The sequence below is a fragment of the Vigna unguiculata genome, chromosome 9, assembly GCF_037176805.1.
Source record: "Vigna unguiculata cultivar grain cowpea cultivar isolate G323 ecotype 2 chromosome 9, ASM3717680v1, whole genome shotgun sequence".
Taxonomy (NCBI): domain Eukaryota; kingdom Viridiplantae; phylum Streptophyta; class Magnoliopsida; order Fabales; family Fabaceae; genus Vigna; species Vigna unguiculata.
The window spans coordinates 16579912-16601266 of NC_140800.1; the positions used below are offsets into that span (position 1 = coordinate 16579912).

General features: G+C 38.3%; 1 long non-coding RNA gene across 1 annotated transcript; it reads right to left on the reverse strand.

Annotated features, from left to right (window-relative positions):
- Positions 1 to 392: 392 nt before the first annotated feature.
- Positions 393 to 15645, reverse strand: LOC114163634 (uncharacterized). The gene is made up of 2 exons (XR_003599421.2): positions 15092 to 15645; positions 393 to 550 (listed from the first exon to the last, which is right to left on the reverse strand). It is a non-coding gene; the product is annotated as an uncharacterized LOC114163634 (long non-coding RNA).
- Between the last annotated feature and the right edge of the window lie 5710 nt (positions 15646 to 21355).

The window sequence follows — 21355 nt, forward strand, 5'->3', positions numbered from 1 at the left end:
GTTCTTGGTACCCCTCTCTCTCGACAAAGGGAGTTAACTTACAACCTAATATAAAAGGGATCCACAACCCCATAACCAGCTATAAAAAACTTATTCTGTCTTCACCACATAGACTCATTCCTCTATATGAGTCTGTGATTTGGCAGCTCATTACAAGTATTCCATTTGCGTCTCTATGCATGAAACATATCTCGCTTCCCTTACAAAATCAAAATAAGGACCACCTTTTTTTAAAGACTTACAAGTGACATCTATAACATCCCGACCAGATATTATTGATTTAAATATTAAAATAAAGAAATATAATTAAACTGCATTTAATGAAATATCATTTCCAAAAAAACGCGGGAAATGTTTAAACTTTTATTACCTCAATAATAATCCAAAATCCATAATTATAAATACTATTATAATTATCGAAAAGTCTAGTAATATAAATGATTACAATGTATTTGAAATCATAAAAAATATAAAAACTCTAATAAAACTCTTCTCCCCAGATTAGCCCCGCTCCGACTCTATGCCTCACTAGATCCACCAGCAACATGATCTGCTCCCGTGTATCGCGTACACGATCATCGCCAAACACAAGCAGATAGGGTGAGCTAACAGAATAAAACATATATACAAGCATATACATATATCACAACCACACCAAAGGAAATTCATCCTTTGATTCCATAACACATGGCCACTAACATTTCAACCGTGTTCTACTTCTTCTAGTGAGTATCTCAAGATGTCTTGCTACCACACCTATCAACCACAACTGATAGAGCATGTGTGGGAAACCATGCTACAGATCATAACCGTATCGCCAGGTGGAGTTTCCAATACAAATAACATTCGTAACTTCCCAAGACTACCAAACTCGTCAGCTTAATACTGAGGAGGGCAATCTACAGGACCCAATTCGTACACACCAAAACGTGCACACTCACACTGGCAACACTCGCCAACCCGAGCCACAACTTAAGAGTTCCTCGTGTTCGTCCGCCATCCTAAGCCACAACTCAAGAGATGCTATTCCGAGCTACAACTCAAGGAATACCACGTGCTTAACCCCTATCTCGAGCCACAACTCAATGGATATGTTCTGCGCCACAACTCAAGGACCACCAGCAAGCTGACCTTTAAGATATCCTAGAAGCCTCTTAGACCATGCACATCAAAGCAAGCAAAGCACATTTGCTTCACGGTATCGCCTGGTGCACCATACTAGGCACCAGGAGCACCACGCTTCCAGACCACCTAGCGAGGGACACGCACTACCAGGCGCCAAGTGCCTCTGTTGCCACTCTGCCTGCAGGTGTCGCCTAGCGGATCCACTTTAAACGCCATATCAGTACCTACGCAGTATTGGTTTAAAGCCCTACAAACCCATTTCTACTCCTCATTCGAGCTGTCCAAACTCACGATAAGTCATCCCAATTTATTTGTGTCACTTCTCAAGTGGCTAACCCATTACCAAGGTTCTTACTTCCATTTAAGTGCAACATCCCAATAATACTAAATTATGCTTCCCTTGAGTTAACCTTATTCATTCTTGCTATGCCACAATCCACTCATATTCCAAGTACTAACTTTTTACCTAATTTCCCATTCACATCTACCTAAGGGTTTACCAACACTTCCCTCATAAACCAAACCAAAGAGTAAATCCTGTTTCTGAACCTCCTTCACAGAGCTTGACCAAATCCATAATTTGCAGTATACCAAACTTTATGTAAGCAAAGTCTTAGAATGACTAATACCACATCAAATTAGACAACAATCATTCTCAGTCCGCATTCCCTAACCTCATCTATACCTCCTTCATATCACTTTGTCATTGAATCCATCAAGTTCTAAGTTTTAGCCAAGTACTTTAATTCATGCATTGGATCTTATCATTAACCATTTAAAAATATCACTCAAAACCATTCTTCCTGTTCCACTCAAGACTAAAACAAAGCCCAATTCCTCACTACACCCAACAACCACGCAATTCTCCAAAGTCTGCACTGGCACTGGCGGCACATAGCCTGCCGCCAAGCGGTGCAACCACATTCTGGAAAACCAAAATTTCTCCCTGCACCTAACGAACTTTAACTTTTTCTTCATCACCGTTTTTTTACCAATTCATTGAAGCTTACTACAATCAAATGCGTCCTAATGGAAAATTAACATAAAACTGCTACAATTGATTCCAAAACCTAAGATTCCTTAATTATTCGAACTCTAATTCAAGAACATACCAAAATCATCAACTCTCCTATAATTACCTCACAATTTCACAATTATTTACTGCCATTTGCTTGGTTAATGATTTTAACACCCTTTCCACTGATCCAAAATAGCCCAAAACCTAGAAAACATCAAAATTGAGCCAAACATCCTCGCGTTGCCTGGTGGGTATTCATCACCGCCAATGAGTTCATCAGGAAAACCCAGAACGGGGTTTCATGCTTATGTCGCCTGGCGGTACAAGGCTTTCCTTGTGGGAACCTAGAAAACACACCAAAAACGTATGAGTCTCCTAGTGGCTATGCATAGCTTGCTAGGCGGTTTCTGGAAAATTTCCAGAATCCCAAAAATTCAAGCAGAAACGAGAAGTATTCATGCATTTCACAATATATATCATGAAATCCCGACTTAAATGTAAAATAGAACGCGTAAAGCTCCCCTAACCTAGTTTCTTTGCTTAAAATATGATGCTAGAGTTCCTTTCTTGATCACCAATGGTTTCTCTTAGTTCTCCCACGTTCCAACTCCTCAATTCCACTTACTAGTCAGTATTTTTCTTTGATTTCGTGCACTTTCCAATACCCTCAAATGTCGAGACTCAAAAACCCTTCTTCTCTCTCTCAATTAGTCCTTAATGGAGTCTTAATGGTAGGTTAATGTCCCAAAACGAAAATTGGTTTAATGTGGCTGATAATTATCATTCAATGGCTTATTATGGACTATTTTCTAGCCCCTCTTGGCTGCTAGGGTTTTCTTTGCCCTTTCACATTCATGCCAAAAGAAATTTTGGCAAAAAGAAAGTTTACTTTGGTTCTACCAAGGTTTGAACACACAACCAAGCCTATGACGAGTCAATGCATAACTATTCAACCAATTCATGTTTCATGATAATTAACATAATTCTATAATTATGTTATCACTCATCATGATCTAGCACATTATTAAAATAATTATAAATTAAATAGCACATAAATGACATACATAGGACTCGAACCCAAGTCCTCTCAAACAATCAAGTACTCTCAACCATTTAAGCTAGTACTATTCCACGTCACACTTATCAGAATTAAATGCCATAGAGGCTCCCACTACCCGAATTTATTAATTATTTATTTATTTAATTAATTAATTTTCACGGGTCTTACAACATCCATCCCATTCCCTAAGCAGTGGATTATCTAACTTTTGCAACGGTAATAGTGGAACCACAAGTCGAAGGTTTTAGAACCAATAGAAGAGAAAAACCTAGTTCTTAAAGGCTAGGAACTTTAGATATGAGATTTGATTAGGCTGGGCTAAACTTTTTTATAGTTCGTGAGATCAAGTAGAAATTCTTAATTACTATTACTTAAGCATTGTCACTCTCGAGGGAATGTGGTATGGAATTGACGATACTTAATACTTTAACTAAAAACTAAATAAGCCCGATACATATGATACCACACCTAAAGACCGTGGAACGCATTTATGCATATCTGAATGAATTTGTAGAGAAATACAAGTTTTCCAGAGAAAGGAAGGGATTCTCTATGCCATGAAAACAGGCTTTCCCGTAAAAATGCATAACACTAGACTTACATGCCACACCATTCCTCTTTAGGAATTATATGACCATACCAGTCAAAAAATTCAAAGAGTGTCCCTAGTAAATGCATAAAACTAGACTTACCTACCATACCACTCCTCCTTAGGAATTATATGACCATACAATTCAAACATGACATTCAATCCATATATAACATTCCTCAAACCTGATAACACCTCATTGAATTATTCAATTCACCACGTGCATAACCTCCTCATCAAGTTACATATCCACAAAACCTTAATTCTCATAAGTATTCTTTGTATTTCAATAATAACCATATTCTATTCAAATAACTTCAAAAATTATCCACAACATATATGTATACATCTAATTATTTCCTCACTTTGGCGTGCTTACATTCTATGTTACACACATCCATCATTCACAAATATACATACTTTTACATCAAGATCAACCCAAGACCACAACAGTATATAACAACCTACTAACCCCATCAAGTAGAAATGTTCTTCATAAAGAGAAAGCTAAAATAGAGAAATCACAAGAGACTAACTTTTCTAACTATAGACCTCAAATCAAAGATCGCACCAGTCAAAGTAAACATTCATGTGTCTAGGATCAACTATCAAAATTCCAGCTCGATCCGAATGTTAAGGAAGCGAGAATCATAAATTTTCTGAGATGACTCAAAGTAGGAAAATCCAACTCACCCAATGAGAGGATTGCTCGCTTAATGAGAAAACATTGCTACCAAAATAAATTTTGACACTCGTGCAATAAGTTGTTTGCTCCCACAACAAGTCTGCAAAACATAGGAACTCAAATTCTACAGTGTGACAATGCCTAAGACAACCTAAAAGTTTCTCACATATTTCAAATAATTTACCAACACACTAGAGACAATTAAAATCACCTATTCCAGTCATAACAAGCCAACATTCTAGATTATACAACATAGAATTGCCATTCTCACATGAACCTATACACTTGCTCTTTGAAGCTCTACACACATAGAATCTCCTGAACAACCAATCAACTACTTCAATTAGTATTGTAAACATGCATGATTCTAAACCCCACACGCAACCTAATATCAAAAAAATACCTAAAAGTGCGTAAAACGAAAACTTACTTTGTTTGACTCTTTGATTAGTTATAAATGTAAAACTCCTCGCGAGGATCAATTCTACAGTTTATGATCTTCAATCAGATAATTGGAGTCTAAAACGATGAAAGAAGGTGGAAAAAGCTTAGAGGAATTAACTTTTAGAGAGAAGGCAATTTTTATAAAAAAGAACATCCCTGATTAAAATATTTTATATAACTTAATCTTTTAGTATTAAAATACTGCAGTGTTCTATTTTTTTATAGAAACCATCACTGTCCTATAGTCATTTTCTAGATTCTTACAATCCTCAACAAAGACATAACTTGGGAATGGTATAGATAGAAAGAATTGCTTATATATATTTCGTCTAATGTTTTACATATTTACTCTAAATTAGAATACAATTATGTTTTGTGTAAAAATTTATAATGTAACTTGTGAGGAATATTGTAACAAATGGCTTATATACTATGTTGATATCAAAGTTGAAATACTTAAAATTAGTGGAGAGATTCTACTAATTCAGGGTGTTACATATTTCATTAATATTTTTTTATAATAATAATATTTATTGTTATTATAATTTTTTTTTATCATGCACAACAAAGTGGGCACAATAAGACCTAGAAAGACCTTCACTTTTTAATAGTGTATAGCAATAACAACATGTTGATCATCACTAGATGCAAAAAATGCATTTAACTCATCAACATAGTGACCAAGTGCATTCCATTCGAAAACTATTGTACCAAAATAGAATTGCTTAGAAATTTACAATAACAAATTATAGATTTACAAAGAAAAACATTCCACTTACCCATAAACTTCTATTGAAATGACATTCATCTTAGTCTTCTTACCGACTTTTTCAAGCTCTCTTTCAGTTTCAACACCAGTCAAAATTTCAATTACATACGCATAAAACAATAATAATTACTCATTTAAAATGCTAAAGTAATTGACATAAACTTAATCATAAAGAATAATAGGTAAACTTACCTATTAAATAGTTAGTGTCAACCTAGAAGCATTTATGATAGAAAATGAATGCATTTTAAGTTTATTTTGGGAACTAAGTAACAACCAATAAAACAACTTTTGTTCCAAATTGAAAGTTTATTTTATAATTGTGATGAATTGTTCCATAAAAACCTCCATTGCATGAAACACTGAATAATTGAATGTAGTAAACCTTATCCTTAATAATTTCATATTGAATTTGTATATCAGTGTGTTTCTTACTGTGGCAAGGATTATCACACCTGACATCCAAATTCTCATATATGATTTTGTAAGTTCTAACACGTTTGAAGAATAAAGAATTTGTCAACAATTTCAATTATATTACTCTTTGTCTCGAAGGATAATTTCCATTGAAAATTGAGATTTTCTTTTAGTATAATCTTGAACAAACCATGACCTCACAACACATGTAATGATATTCCAATTTTCCATCTTAGAGTTGTTTTTTGCTATGTAGTAAGATTGTTTATGCAAATTAGACATAGTGAATGCAACACATACTATATATAAGGCATATAGTGAATGGACAATGTCCACAAATGTATTTATATAGATATATATTAGTAATGTAAAATTTGAAATCAACATCACAAATATATGTGTAACATTCTGGTCAAATATTACAAATTTACATAATAAAATAAAGAAATAAAAATAAAACCTCATTTATAAAACTCGAATACGATATCAAAGTCTGGTAACATAAGTATCTGCAAAGTCCTTAAAATCCATAAATCAGTACAACTCTATAAAAAGAAAATCCCAAAGATAGCCCACGCTCCACTCTATGCCTCACCAGATCCACTTGTAACATCATTTGCTCCCACGTAACGAATTCCACGATCATCGCCAATCACAAACAGATAGGGTGAGCTAACATACACACACACACACACACACACATATATATATATATATATAAAAGTATCAGTCAATATATGCAAACACAAATCAAAGGAGCTATCCTTTGATTCCATACCACATGGCTACCACCATGTTATTTGTGTTCTACGTCTTCAGATGAATACCTCACGATACTCTTGTTGCCACACCTACAAGCCACGACTTGTAGAACACGTGTGGAAAACCTACTACAAACAACACTCCGTAATGCCAGGTGGAGTTTCCAATACGAAGCATAGTTCGAAATGTCCCAAGACTACCAAACTCGTTGGCTAAATATTGAGGAGGGCAATCTTTCTGGACCCATCCGTATGAACCACAACATGCACACTCACAACAGAAACACTCGTCAGTCCGTGCCACAACTCAAGGATTCCTTGTGTTCATCCGCCATCCCGAGCCATAACTCAAGAGATGTCATTCCAAGCCATAAGTCAAGGAATGCCACGTGTTTACCCTCTATCCCGAGCCACAACACAAGGGATACCGTTTCGAGCCACAGTTCAAGGAACACTTCAGCAAGATGATCTTTAAGGTATCACCAAAGCATTGTAGACCACGCACATCCAAAGCAAACAACCATTCTGCCACTGCATTATCGTCTGGCGCTGCTCTAGAGCCGTTAGGCGAAAGCCAGTTCCAGACCGCCTGGTAAAAGCCTCGTGCCACCAGGTGCCACGCGCCTCTAAAGCCTCTGACCTTGTAGATTTCGCCTGGCGAGATTACACTCACTGCCATGCACTACGCGTCCAGTTTCCCACTTTAGTTGTAGCTCTTGCTTGGCGGGTCTAACACCACCGCTAGGCGCTACATCAGTACTTGCGCAATATTGGTGTATACTAACTTGCACAATTTACCAAATTCTCTTACTACCTGAACACTCACTCTAGATACCTCAGGTCTAGCTGGTTACTCTCATATCCTATACGTTAAACTTGCTAAGTGTGGGTATCCTCCCATGTACCAAGACCCTTGCCACCTATCCTTTGATCACACCATAAACTTAGTCAAGTCAAGTTGCAAGGCAACTAATTTCTATTTTAGGCTATGCTACCAATTCACAGTTCTGTTTCCACTAAATTCCTTTATGCCTTCTTTGTACCACACTTCCTCCAAAATCCCCATTGACCTAAGGATTATTCAATGACCTTAATTTATGCCCTTTTTGCTTCTACTCTAGTTTATATAATGCATCACCAATCCAATCTTCCTGCTTCATTTTGATTCCACAGAACCCATCTCTCAAGTGAACCCATAAATTCATTTACATTAATAATTCATACCTTTCTTATCACTCTAGCCCTCAGCCCATTGTCCAGAAAATTCCTACATTCACCTTACTCACTAAAATTGGCCTAAAATGATTTCTAGACATAAGATAGCCCTCACAGCCACGCACAGTCATCTTCTCTACACTGGCGCCTGGTAGTACATAGCGTGCCTCCAAGCGGTACATCCATTCTGGGTAACCTAGAATTCTTCCCTACATTTGTGCGAACTCTAAATTTTGCCATTCCAGCCAACCTCTCCATTCTTCACTCAATGCCTCGCAATCATGTAATTATGTTTATTATTATTATTATTATTATTATTATTATTATGTTATGCTCCATATTACATAATTCAATTGCATATAAAAGGTATGAATCGCCTAGCGGCTTTGTAAGCCCGCCAAGCAGTTTTTGGAAATTTTTTAGAAACTCAATGTAGTCTAGAAAAATGTGATCAAAAGGCAATCATACATCACATTCCATTTGGGATTATATAATTAAAATCTAAAACGAGACTTACAGCTCCCCTAAGCTAGATTTCTTAGCTAAACTTTTGAAATTGCTTAAGTTCTCCTTGCTCACGATTGTTCCAGCCCTTGTCTCCTTTCAACATTCCTGTTTTTGAAACTCTCTCTACTCAGTCCAGAACATGCTCTCCATACTGCCAAAGTCATTCCCTCATTTCTTCTAACATTGCCTCTCCTTTTTCCACCTTAAACTCACTTAATTATGCTTAATTGCTCATAAAAACGAAAATTATGATTATGGAGGTTTAATGACTATCAATTGTCATTAACATCGTGTTTCTTCAACCTTCCCAGTTGCTCCTGAAGACGGCTAGGTTTTCTGACCCTTCCCATCCATGCCAAAAATAATTTTAGCAAAAAGAAAGCTTAATTTATGTCTACCAAGGTTTGAACACATAACCATTCAATTGTCAAGTCAATGCACAACCAATTTATTTTTCATGATAATCCTATAACTCTAGGATTATATTATTATGCATCATGGTCAATTATAGTACTAAAATAATAAATAATTAAAATAACACTCAATTTGACATACATAGAACTCAAACCCAAATTCTCTCAACATGATCAAATACTCTTAACCATTTGAGCTACTACTTTTCCACATCATACAAGCTAACACTAATTACCACAAAGGCTCCCACTACCCACATTTATTAATTAATTAATTATTTAATCAAATAAATTTCTCGGGTCTTACATTCCCCTCACCTTATAAAACTTTCGTCATCGCAAATTGGACTTACCAATAAATAAGTGTGGATAAGACTGTCTCATAAGGTCTTCCATCTCCTACGTCATCTCTTGGGTTACCTCATCCCAAAGAACTTTCACAGTCCGAATCTCATTCCCTCTGAGTTGCTTGACATGGGAATCCAAGATTCTCACTAGTCCAACTCCAACTGTTCAGATCTTCACGCACTTGGACATCGCCCTCCTCCAGTACATGCGTAGGGTCTACAATGTACTTCCTTAACTGTGATACATGGAAGACATTGTGCAAGTTTGCCAAGTGAGGTGGCAAGGAAATTTCGTACATCGTTGGACCAATCCTCCTCGTGATCTGGTATGACCCTGATTAACCTAGGAGTCAGCTTTCTCGACTTGAGAGCTCTCCCAATGCTTCCTGTCGGTGTAACTCTAAGGAATACATGACCACCTGCCTCAAACTCAAACGACTTCCTCCTCTTATCTGCATAAGACTTCTACTTGCTTTGGGTACCGTGCATCTGGTCTTGTATTACCTTTACCTTCTCAATGGTTTGTTGCAAAAATTCTAGGCTGAGTACCACCGACTCTCCATCCTATTGCAAGCATAACGATGTCCTACACCTCCTACCATACAAAACCTAATATGGTGTCATCCCAATGTTGGAGTGATAACTGTTGTTATACATGAACTCAACCAATGATAGCATATTACTCCAAGTACCCAGGTGATCTAACACACACGTCCTTAGTAAGTCCTCCAATGACTGTATAGTTCTCTCAGAGTGACCATTTGTCTGAGGGTGACAGGCTGAGCTTATTCTTAATTGCGTGCTTAAAGTTGCCTGTAGTGACTACTAGAATCTCGAGGTGAAACGTGGGTCTCGATTGTAACATCCCGACCGAATATTACGAATTTAAATAATAAAATAGAAAAAAATAATACGTCAGCGTCATTTATTAAAACATCTTTTAACAAAAACGCGAGAAATTTAAAACTTTATTTCATCTTGAAATATCTCAATTCCATAATTTATAAGAATCAATATAATAACCATATTCAATATTCCAAATGTTTACATAATCCTTAAAATAATAAAATAATAAAACTTTAAGAAAAATCCTCTCCCAACTTGATAAAGCTCCTCCGTCGCGGTACTTCGACGAAAAAGCTCTCCAATCGGCGTTGTACCAATTGAATCTCATGGAGAGCTAGGGAAACGCAGCGGAAACGTTCAATTATGGAGGTTATCACTCGGTTCGCTCTGGTTTCTCGCTGGTTTGGTAAACCCTAAGAGGATAAAACCTAATCTAAGATTTTAGGTGAGCTGATGAACGAAGGGAGTGATCTCTACCCAAAATCTCATTCATCAAAGTTACTATTACAATGAAATGGCTTGCCATTTTATAGATCGAATGGCAACCGGAAAGCGAAAAATAGAAACAACTACCCTAGCTTACATAAGGGAGTAACACGTGAGTTGTAATCGTGAAACCTAGTTAGGAAAAGAAGAAACGCGTGAAGCAAGAAGCTCACGTTGACGACAAGAGATGGTTGTGAGTGAAATGCGCGTGGGTGGTAAGAAAACCCTAACGAAAGGCATGAGTGACGTTTGAACCAAGCGACGCTCCCAAAGAAGAAAACAGAAGCAAAAGTTGGTCTGGAGCGGTTTTCAACTTGGGTTGCAGATTGATGTAGTGAGACGGCCCAATAGAGAAGTGATGTTATTAAGTGTGCACGCGTGAAGTGAAAATACATGTGCGTGAGGTATGTTGTTGGCTGCACTTGTTAAATTCCTTGGCCATGCATATGGGCTGCTCCATTATATTCAGGCCTAATTTGGATGAAAGCACTCTGAATCACGTGGCTAATGGCCAGCATAGGTGTGGTGACGAATTGGGTTGCAGGCCCAATATCAATTGGACAGCTTGGAGAATCCATTTAATCACGTAGTAAAACAAGTCTTATTAGAATCCATTTAATTAATTAAAAATAAAAAAAATTAAGAAAATTAAAAGAAATTAAAAAGGAATGGGCCTAGGCGTTGGCCCAATACAATAAGCCTTATTGGGGTCACATCACAACTAGTCCCACTCTAGCTCTATACCCCACCAGATCCACCTGCAATATCATCTGCTCACGTGTACCGAGTACACGATCATCGCCAAATACAAACAGATAGGGTGAGTTAATATCAAACAATCTTATATATAAGACATTTACACATCAATATAAATATACCAAAGGAATGCCATCCTTTGATCTCATGCCACATGGCCACCACCATGTTAACCGTGTTCTACGTTTTCTAATGAGTACTTCAAGATGTTTTGTTACCACACCTACAAGCCACAACTAGTAGAGCACGTGCGGGAAATCATGTTACGGATCACACTCCGTAATGCCGGATAGATTTCTCAATATGAATAACATTCGTAATGTCCCAAGACTACCAAAATCGTCAGCTTAATACTAAGGAGGGCATTCTAACTGGACCCATCCGTACACATCACAACGCGCACACTCGTACCACCAACACTCGCCAACCCGAGCCACAACTCAAGGATTCATCGTGTCCATCCGCCATCCCGAGCCACAACTCACGAGATCTCATTCCGAGCCAAAACTCAAGGGATACATTCTGAACCACAACTCAAGGAACACCAGCAAGCCGACCTTTGAAGTATCACCGAAGCCTTGTAGACCACTCACATCAATGCAATCAAGCTACATCCAATGTCTTATCACTTGACGCTACTCTAGAGCCGCAAGGCGAAACCCACTTCCAGACCGCCTGGCAGGGGACACGTTCCGCCAAGTCCCACGCGCTCAGAAGTCCACTAACATTGTAGCTATCGCCTGGCAGGACCTCCCTCACCGCCAGGCGTCACTCGCTCCAGGATCCTACTGAAACAGGCTTCACACTTGTCCGTCGAGAGAACGACTAGTCCTTTCTGGTGAGCTATGTCAATGGACTCACCATTTTGGATAACCCCTCCGCAAACCGCCGATAGTAGCATACTAAACCCCAGAAACTTCGCACCTTAGTAACATTCTATGGTCTCTCCCATTTCACCACCATTTCAATCTTCGTCGGGTCCACTACTATCCCTTGGGCTGATATTACATGACCAAGGAATTGTACTTCCTCTAATCAGAATTCACACTTTGACAACTTCCCATACAATTGATGCTCTCTGAGGACTTCCAACACCACCCTCAAGTGCTCTGCATGTTCTTCCCTATTCTTGGAATAAATGAGGATGTTCATGTAAGGTCTGAAGATCCTATTCATGTAGTCCATAAAGATCACACAAGAATTTCTAAGCCCAAAAGGCATCACCACATACTCGTAGTGCCAATATCGTGACCTGAAAGTTGTCTTCTATATGTCCTCAGGTTTGACCAAGATTTGATGATATCCAGACCTTAAACAATTTTAGAGAACACCGCTAGTCCCCTCAACTAATCCAACAAGTCATCGATTCTCAACAACAAATACTTGTTCTTAATGTCAACTTGTTCAACTAACGATAGTCAACAAACAATCTAGAGTTGTCGTCCTTCTTCTTTACCCATAGCACATGAGCTCCCATGGCGATGCACTCGATCAGATGAACTTCTTCTCTAGCAGATCCCCTATCTACTTCTTCAGCTCAACTAATTCTACCGGTGCCATTCTGTATGGTGCCACTAATACAGGGTCAGCTCCAAGGATGAGCTTAATGGTTAAATCCACATCCTTGCTTGGTGGTAGTCCAAGAACTTTTTTTGGGAACACAGCTGCGTATTCATTCACCACTGGTACGCTTTTGATCTGCTCAACTGTGCTTTTCTTTTTTGCTTGGGCCACTATCATGAAACAAATAGCCCCAACTTCTATCTCTTTCAACACCTTTTGAGTCGATATCGACTCAAGTCATTCTGTATCTGAGAACACCATTATGCACCGTCCATAATCAATGACAATGCGGTTGCTGGACAACCAATTGTTAACTCACTTTTTCAGTCATTTTTAAGAGTTAAACAAAACCCAAACAATTCCCCTTAACAAAGTATAGGAAAATTAACTCAGGATCGAATCCAAGCAAATGGTACGTGTCAAGTTTAGCTTGCGTAATTAAATCTTGCTAAAATGAAAATAAAACTAAACAAAGGGGGAAAATAGAGAGATTTTAAAACTAAGAAAAAGTGTAGAAAATTATTGAATTCAAACTAAGTTAAATGCATGATGAAAACTAACTTATGCTATGATATGCATGAATGCAATGAATGAGTCCTAATGAAATGAGAAACTAGATTTAAATGAAATGAGAATCTAAGTGAATGGTAAGGAAGGATGCATGAAGCATGCATATTCAAACCTACTGTGATAATATACTAATGTAGACTAGGAACAACATCAAAATTTAGACATCATGTGGCATAAAAAAAGTCAGATATTGGCAGCAAGTATTTAATTTATGGCTGCAAAAATTTAATCAGCAAAGTGCAGATGTAAGAACGTGACAACACTGAATTAACATATACCAGCCATAATATGTAAAGCAAATTCCCTAGGTTAGTTCTCAAACCAGAATAGTAGACCGGTAAGCTCCTATTCTTGTGTAATGAAGATGATACATGGAAGACTTATGCAAATGCAAGTGCACGTGACAACCTAAAGTGAAACTAGAATACCCAAAGACAGAGCATAGTTTGAATCCATTGCTTGATCTTCTCACAAAGCATCGCAGCCTCAAAGTTATGAAGAAATGTAGATGCACTAAAAATTATACCTAACAAATTTGATATGCTCTAGAATGCAGATATGGTATGCAATGAATATTGAACCACTTGAAATGCAAAATTAAAACAGCCGAACTCGATGTAGAATTATTTCATATGCAATGCAGATGTTCCTAATCACAAAAATTATATGAAACCAAATTGCAGTAGTGTATTAGTTAGTGACGACAACAAATTATTAAATGCTTTTCACAGCAGCTGGATTGATTCAATGCAATAAACTGTAAACATGTGTGAAAATGCTATGGCAGCAGTAAGGCAGAATCTGCAACTACTAACTCAATAAAATAGAGATGCATTGTGCATACCAATTTGATTGAAACTTGAATCATATTTGGTCGGTGATAGTAGCTAGTATAAATAGTGACAAATCAGTAGTGAAAATAAAGTCTACATTTGAACAGGTGCAGTATCACGCACATGCATTATTCTAACTACAAGCAAAATGGTTAGGATGAATGAATGGAACTAAAAAGATGTTGATCTAGATGAAAACATAAAAACATAATTAGGCATAAGTGGGAGTTGTGGATTCAGAAGAAGCATATGTAGCTGCGAAAATTAATATGTAATGAAGAAAATAGGAACTCGACTAGTTACTGCAGCAAACTTAGAAGAAAGACAGGAAAAGTAAAATTGGTGCAGAAACTTAAATCAAATAGATGCAACATAGAAAACATGAAATTGGAAACTGCTTTAGTGATTAAACTAAAGTTCCTTTGCACTCGAGAAGAAATCTCGATAATTTATCCCACTTTGGGATCATGTGGATTCCTAGAAGAAACCAAAAATTGTATGCAAAATATGAACTAAGATCAAACACCATCACATCATGAAAAACTAAAATTAAAATTGGAAAGCAATAAAAGAATTCAAAAGCAATGCAGAATTTAAAGGCAAGGAACCTAGAAATGCAATCAAAACTTAAACAACCAGAAATTAAAAATTAGACATCAAAACTGAAACGGAGTGGTATTTCATTACCAAAATGATGGAGCCAACATCATACAGATTCATCGGAATCTAAACCACTCAGCCTCCAATCGTCGATCCAAGCGTAGATTATCGGCGGAATACTGGAAGATCTGTCGTTCCGGTCGAAACCTCGCACACTCACGGTGGCTTGGGAAACCCTAGGAGAACGATTCCTTGACTAAAGAGGGGTGTGAGCCGACAAATATGGGTTAAAACCTCATCTCATTTATCTAAGCTAAGCTTTACAAAGGAATGGTTTGCCTTTTATAGATAGGGAAGGCAACCGGAAAGAAAATGGAAGAGAAGAAAGTGGATGTCGTCTAACATAGATCCTAACGGCAAAGATGAAAGGCTAACCCTAATGATTTGTGATACAAATCAGAAAGTCTACAAAGACAGGTGAGACGCGTGAAGGTGTGGACGGTTGGCACAACGCATTATGAGAGAAAAGGGAAACCCTAGATGCGTTGTTGTTTAAAAATGAAGAATGTTTGGACGTGTGAGGCGGAAAAAGGGAAAACCTAGCAGAGGGTGGAACGCGTGTGATGCATTTGGTGACATTGCCTTCAAATGAGTTGTCTTTGAAAAATGACTTGGCTGTAATGGATCTTGGCCCAATGTCATGTTAGGTGCGCTGGAGAAAACATTGGGCTACACGTAGCAAGCCCAATGTGTTGATGAAGACGCAAAATGTTGGTTGTAGATGGATTGGGCTGCATTTGGTGCATAAGTGATATTGAAAGTTGGCGTACTCTAGTGTTAACACGCTGCAGCAAAATGATGGAAGAAATAGGAATTGAATGTTGATCCAATTAGAACAAACATTTATTTATTTAAAAACAAAACAAATAAAGAAAATAGGCCTAGCCAATGGCCCAAGCTATAAGCCTATTAGGATCACATCACAACATCAATAGAGGTTTACACAAGATAGAGTAAAGTCTCAAAATTAAAATGGCGAAAGGAAGCAAAATTAGCACAATTTTGACCACTTTGTGCTCGTGATTGGCTAAGTGAGACTACCCAACGCACTGCAGAAAACCTCAACATCTAAAGGTCGTTTTGTGCTCATCAGAGAAGGAGGAACCCCATTACAATGCATTATTCTCACTCTCGCATCATAACCTCTCTCGAACCCTAGCCTCCAAATAAATCTCTCTTCGCGCACAACCAAGACCCTTACAAAACCTAATTGTCGCCCTTTTAAAGCCCCACGAAAAATAAAAAAAGAAAAACAAAAAATGCCTAACCCAATTGCCTACTACGAACCAGAATCGCAGATCTTGCCTTGCTCGTCCATCATGAATTTGCATCCATCAAATTCCCTCTTTTCAGATCAGATCATGCACATCTGCTCGCTCTCCTATCACACCCCAGCTTTTCCTTTGCAAACCCTCGTGGCGACCCTTGTGTGGCCTTCACGCACCAGCTTTTTCTCTCTCTCGAACTAAATTCAGCAGCTGTCTATTTCACTTTAAGAAAGGTTCACTATGTCACAGCAGTTATGCTTCTGATTGGGCTCGTGGCACTTAAGTTAAGCTATGCATTTTGACCACCAGTATTTTAATTGACCACAAGCATTTTAATTGATCAGGGGCATCCTTGTAATAAAGAAAAGTTAAATCAAGGGGTCATATTCAAATATAGCATAATTAAGAGGGTATCCTAGTAAACTAGTTTAATTAAAAGTAAACATTTTTATCACATTTTTATCACATTTTTTCTACAAACTCTATTTTCTACACTAACACTAAAAACTAATTAATTAAACCAAACAAATATTTATTTAAACTAAAACCAAACTTTTAGAAAGGAAAAATACTGAAAAATAGAGTTCTAATACCAATCCATCCCCAAGATCACGTCAAAACCCTCTAAAGGCAGAAAGATGAGATTCACCTTTAACCTGCGGCCTGCAACTTCTATAGGGCATCCCACACAAACTGAGTTGATGGATACTTGCCCAGATGCTGGTGTCACGACTATCAGCTTGCACCCCAGATTGCGTACTACTAGCCCGAGCCTTCCCACACGCTCCTTAGATATGAATAAGTGAGTGGCTCCTAAATCAAACAACACCACAACACGATGATTAAACAATAAGCATGAGTCTTGCACCAGGTTACCTGATTGTATCGCCTCAAGCTAGTTAGGGCAAACACTCACCCTGGTGCTTTAAGTCGTTCTCATAGTGGCTTCTTTGTCGGAACTCAACCAGCTGGTTTCCTATTGGGACACTTTAAGCGAAGTGTCCGGTCTGCTTACAAACGTAGCACCTGCCAGTGCTCGAGCCTCCTCCAGAACTGCCAAAGGGTTTTGGGCAGTCCCTCCTAAGATGCTCCCCACCACAGTTATAGCATTGCAGCTTCATAGTTGAAGACTATGGTCTGCTACAAGGTTTCTTCTATTGTCTGGAGTCTGTAGTGGTCTTCTACGGTCATGCCACTCTATTGGGCCCCATCTCCAGCTGCTGAACTGCTTTAGTCTACTCGACCAAAACAAGAAACTTCATCATCCTCAATGGTACAAGGAATCTGCACAACTCATGTTTAGGTCCGCCCTCGAACTTTCTACACATCCACTCCTCTATGACAGCTTGCGAGTAAAACCTCACCAGATACTCCAGCATGTATGTGTATGCCTGCACAGTTAGCTTCCCTGTTTGAAGGTGAGGAACTCAATTTCCCTCTCATGTTTTGCATTGTCAGGGAAGTATTTCACTAGGAACCTCGTCCTGAAAGTACTCCAGGTCACTTCCTCTGCTCGGGTCTGCATCAGCTGTTGCATCCTCACCCACCAGTACTCAACATCAGCCACTAAGAGAAAAGTGACAAATGTGAGCTTCTGGGCATCTGCGCAGTCAATCACCCTACAGATCTTCTCGCACTCCCTAAGCCAAGGATCTAACTCATTAAGAGTTGATTTTCCAGCGAATTTAACTGGCATGTGCCTCATGAAGTCCTCCATAGTCAATAGTCGAGTAGGTGGAATCATGGCTCAAGGTTGTGCTGCTGCCATCTGTTGCATGGCATTAACCATCCAGTGGATTGCATTCGCAATCTCATCAGCTCCAGCATTAATTCAATGCCTCCTGTTAGGCATAGCTTGAGCACACCACATTTTTTTAGTTGTTCAAATTATGCAACTTAAGTTATAACTAAGCAATCAAATCTTAACAGTCAATAACAATATAGCAAAGTCTCCCAAATGCTCACTCCCTAAACACCCCAAAAATCTTTTGAAAACAAAGCTTTGATAGCAAATGTAACATCTCGGTCAGATATTACGAATTTAAATAATAAAATAAATAAATAAAAATAAAACGTCATTTATTATAATTTCAATCCCAAAAATAAAGAGAAAATTTAAAATGTTTATTCCATAGGAAACGATCCAAAATCCACAATTTATAAAACTCGAATACAATATCAAAGTCTGGTAACATCAGTATTTACAAAGTCCTTAAAATCTATAAAGTAGTACAACTTTGAAAAAAGAAAACCCCAAGATAGCCCACGCTCCGGCTATATGCCTCACCAGATCCACCTACAACATCATCTACTTCCGTGTAACGAATTACATGATCATCGCCAATCACAAACAGATAGGGTGAGCTAACATATAAATATATATAAGTATTAGTCAATATATGCAAACACAAATCAAAGGAACTCTATCCTTTGATTCCATACCATATGGCCACGACCATGTTATCCGTGTTCTACGTCTTCAGATGAATACCTCAAGATACTTTTGTTGCCATACCTATAAGCCAAAACTTTTAGAACACGTGCGGGAAACCTGCTACGGACCACACTCCGTAATGTCCCAAGACTACCAAAATCGTCAGCTAAATATCTAGGAGGGCATTCTTTCTTGACCCATCCATACGAGCCACAACTCGCACACTCACACCGATAACACTCTCCAATCTGAGCTACAACTCAAGGATTCCTCATGTTCATCCACCATCCTGAGTCACAACTCAAGAGATGTCATTTCGAGCCAGAACTCAAGGAATTCCACGTGTTTACCCTCTATCCTAAGCCTTAACTCAACGGACATCGTTCCGAGCCACAACTCAAGGAACACTCTAGCAAGACGATCTTTAAGGTATCACCAAAGCATTATAGACCATGCACATCCAAAGCAAACAACCAGTCTACTATTGCATTATCGTTTGACGTTGCTCTAGAGCCGCTAGGCAAAATCTAGTTCCAGACCACCTAGTGGAAGCCTCTTACCGTCAGACACCAGGCGCGACACACCTTTGAAGCCTTCGACCTTGCAGACTTCGCCTGGCAAGACCACACTAACCGCCATGCGCCACGCGTCCATTTTCCCACTTTAGTTGTAACTCTTACCTGGGAGACGAACACCACCGCTAGACGCTGCACCAATTCTTGCGCAATACTGGTTTTTACTAACTTGCATAATTTACCAAATTCTCTTACTACCTCAACATTCAATCCAGATACCTCAAGTCTAGCTGGTTACTGTCCACATTGCTTGAAATCTTCAAATCTCATCTCCCATACGTTAAACTTGCTAAGTGTGGGTATCCTCCCATTTAGAAAGACCCTTGCCATCTATCCTTTGATCACATCATAAACTTAGTCAAGTCTCAGGGCAACTACTTTCCATTTTAGGCTATGCTAACAATCATTCACAATTTTGTTTCCACTGAATTCTATTATGCCTTCTTTGTACCACACTTCGTCCAAAATCCCCATCAACCTAAGGATTATTCAATGACCTTAATTTATGCACTTTTTGCTTCTACTGTAGTCTATATAATGCATCACCAATCCACTCCTCCTACTTCATTTTAATTCCATAGAACCTAGCTCTCAAGTGAACCCATAAATTCATTTACATCAATAATTCATAACTTTCTTATCACTCCATCCCTCAGCCCATTGTCCAAAAAATTCCTACATTCACCTTACTCACTAAAATTGGCCCAAAATGATTTCTAGACCTAAGATAGCCTTCACAGCCACACAGGCTATGTGCTGCTAGGCAGCACATTCGTTTTGGGTAACCCAGAATTCTCCCCTACACTTGTGCGAACTCATATTTTTTTATGTTCATTCATGGATCACTTTTTCACAACTAGAATTGCCCATAATGCACAAAAAACCCAAGTCGAGTCAAATTTGACTCACATCGCCTAGCGGGTGTTCATCATTGTCAAGCTACTCATATAAAACCTAGAAAACTAGGTGGCACATCTTGCATCGCCTGACAGCCCGTTCACGCTGCTAGGAAATTCCTCACAGGAACCTAGAATTTGCACATTAAAGGTATGAATCGCCTGACAGCTTTATAGGCCCGCTAGGCAGTTTTTGGAAATTTTCCAGAAACTCAATGCAATCCAGAAAAATGTGATCAAAAGGCAATCATACATCACATTCCATTCGGGATTATGTAATTAAAATCTAAAATGAGAGTTATAGCTCCCCTAACATGGATTTCCTTAACTTTTGAAATTGTTGAAGTTCTCCTTGCTCACGATTGTTCCAACCCTTGTCTCCTCTCTGTGTTCCCTCTAAGCTTTTAATACTCTACCTACTCAATTCAGAACGTGCTCTCCACACTGTCAAAGTGCTCTTGATACTCTCTTTACTCAGATCAGAATGTGCTCTCCACACTGCCAAAGTCATTCCCTCACTTGTTCAATTGTCAAGTCAATGAACAACCAATTCAACCAATTCATTGTTCGTGATAATTCCTATAACTCTAGGATTATATTATCACTCATCATTGGTAAATTATAGTACTAAAATAATAAATAATTAAAATAACACACAATTTGGCATACATAGTGTAACGCCCCATTTAATAAATAAACTTACTTTGATGACACGTCACACAATATAATATTACGAGCGAAGATTCGGAGTATAAAATCACTCCTTAAAGATATCCAAAGATTCATAAAAGGAAATCCTGAGGCACACCACGATGTCAATACAAGACAGGGTACAAAACCCGACAGTTATCAAATCAAGATTTAAAAGACAAATAAGTACATCCGCTATAGCCCTAAGAGAAGCCCAAATGAAGGAATATGGCCCAAACAGGCTATGCAGCGGAATCATTGTTTCCCTGTCGACTATTGGTATTCCTCGCACCTGTTCACACCAATTAAATTGATGATCATCGCAAAAGAGAGAAAACCACACGAATAGAACATACAACAAACAAAAAGGGTAAGCTATAGCAGAAAATAGTTTATCATACTATAATACACAATTTTATATATCAACA